The following is a 2,783-nucleotide window of genomic DNA, read 5'->3' on the forward strand; positions in this document are numbered from 1 at the left end:
TTATCAGTTCTACCGATATAAAAGGCTCTAGAAAGGTTATCTCCATATTATATAATAAATTCTTATACAAAACTCTTTCAAATATAATTATGAAATATCTAGATGTCTTCCTGACAAGATAATAATGCTACAAATCTACCTCTCTTACAAGGTTCAGAAGTGAATCACAGTATCAAGTTGAAACAGAAGAATAATAAAGACTCTGAATTATTATAAGATCTTCTTTATAATATATTCTGAGATAAACTTCTTCTTCTTCAAAAGACACTCAATAATCTGCTGAATAAAGAATTTATATATATTAGCAACTCTTCTGCTGCAGCTTCTATTCTCTTTACAAAGAAATCAGATGAAGAACTCTGATTCTGTATAAACTATTAAGAATTGAACAGATTAATAAAGAAAGATCACTATTCTTTATTTCTTATTAATGAAACTCTAGCTTATATCAGATAAGCTTAATAATTTATAAAGTTAAATATCATCACTGTGTTTTATAAGATCTGTATCACTAAAGAAGATGAGTGACTTACAGTATTTTAAACATGATATAATCTCTTTAAATAAGTAGTCACACTCTTTGAACTGACTAACACTCTTAGCATTTTTCAGAAGTATATCAACTGAGCACTCTGAGATTTTCTTAATAAATTTATATTCACTTATCTTGATAATATTCTCATCTTCACTGATAAGTTCAGGAAAGAATATCAAGAACACATGTAAAGAATATTACAATGATTACAAGAAGCAGAACTATTAATAGATATTGACAAATGTGATTTCAAAGTCAAGAGTACAAAGTATCTAGGTTTTATCATATGTGATTCAAAGGTTGCTTGATTATTATTATTATTATTATTATTCTTCCATTATACTCATATGCAAGCGAAGCTTATGATGAGTCCTTGCGTGATGTTAAATACAGGTCAAGTGTTGATTATACAGGAGGAAATACAGGTGTTGAGACCATGCCAAGATAACAAGAACATAGGAAATACAAAGGAGTGACAATTAAATACATGTGATAATAACTTCCCATCCCAGGAACATAGAGTGATTTGTTGGAGCAATTTGTACACCTCTGTATTTATTAGGAACCTGAGGTGCTTGAGTTCCGGATTTAATGTATCCCCTGCGGGTTTCAAACCCACACGCCTTGGTTTCCCACGCCAAGGCGCTACCAGGTGGCCGCATTAACCATTCGGCCACCGGGGCAAAGGTTGCTTGAGTCAGTGTATAATTACAGGCATACACTGACTTCTTATATATGTTATACTAAATTAATTAGTGGCTGCTATGATCTCTTTACATTTGTAAGCATGTTCAGAAGCTCTTGAAGAATAATGTTGTTGTGTTGTAATCTAACTACGCGAGTTACACTAAATAGGTTGGAGTGGCATGTGACTAGGGTAGGTGTAGTAATCACCAACACTCCCCCTTGCTACACTGTGATCTATAAGCTGCCACCTGGGGCCTCTTTCATCCCCAAATCTTTCAAAAATGCAATAATAATTAATTACATGAATTGGACCCTGATTTCCTCATTAGAAAAGGCGTCTGTACAGCAATAACTGTAAAAATCAAGAAATACATATAAAATTCATTGATTCACTGTATTATTATTATCATTCAATCATTTCTTTCTGATCTCTTTCAAATCAATTCTTTTGATAAAATCTTCAAACACAGACTTCATCAGTGACTTGATAAGGCTGTCAGCTATGTTCACTGTAGAATCAACATGTTTCATCATGATTTCTTCTTTTTCAATCAAATTGTGAAGAATATGATATTTAATCTTGATATAGTGTGATCTTCATGTTAAGAATTCTCTCTTTGCTAGATTAATTGCTTCCTTATTATCAACTCATAGATATGAGCATATTTTCACTTTTTCATTATTCATCAACTCAGTATTATATAACATATCATTCAATCAGATTATCTCACAAGCTATCTTACTAGCTGTAATATATTCAGCTTCTGTGATTGAGTTAATGATAGATATCTGTCTCTACAACTGTCATGAGATCAGTGACTCATTAATCAATATAACATAGTCAGTAGTCAATTTGTATTAAGAATTCACCCCTGCTCAGTCTGAATTGCAGTATGTCACAGAACTCAGACCATCTTCTATCTTCTTCTTATTCAATATATCATGATTCTTCATCTTCTTGACATAACATAGAACATGCTTTAACACTGTTCAACATGCTTTGTGTGAATATGAGTTAAAATGTGAGAGATAGTTGACTGTGAATATCAGATCTGATCAACTGCTTGAGATCAAATATTGCAATAATCTCAATTCTTGATAATATCTCATAGCTGTAAAGTTATCATTCAATCTCTTCTTCTCATCAGGTGAGAATTTCAGTTGTATGCCAGCTGTCATTGAGATATCAGCTGGATTTATCTTATTCATGTCAAAATCTTCAAGAATCTCTTCAATATAACAGCTCTATGTAACTGCTAGATCATCATTTCTCTGACATTTGATCTTCATTTCAAGATATGACTTGATCTCTTTGACATTCTTTGTCTTAAATCTCTTTGTGATCTTCTTTAATACTCAGTCTAAATGCTGTTCTTAGAGTTCTGTCACCTGATAATTATCAATATGCAATGTCAGATAGATCTTGTAAACAGAGTAATATAGAAATCTGCTATTGTAAGATAATATCTTGAATTTCAATGTAGTCAGATGCTCTGTTGTAAGAAAATATCATATTCTTATAACTTGCTTCATTTCATATAGACTCTGACAGAGTAATCTC

The sequence above is a fragment of the Blastomyces gilchristii genome (assembly GCF_000003855.2).
Source record: "Blastomyces gilchristii SLH14081 genomic scaffold supercont1.16, whole genome shotgun sequence".
NCBI lineage: Eukaryota > Fungi > Ascomycota > Eurotiomycetes > Onygenales > Ajellomycetaceae > Blastomyces > Blastomyces gilchristii.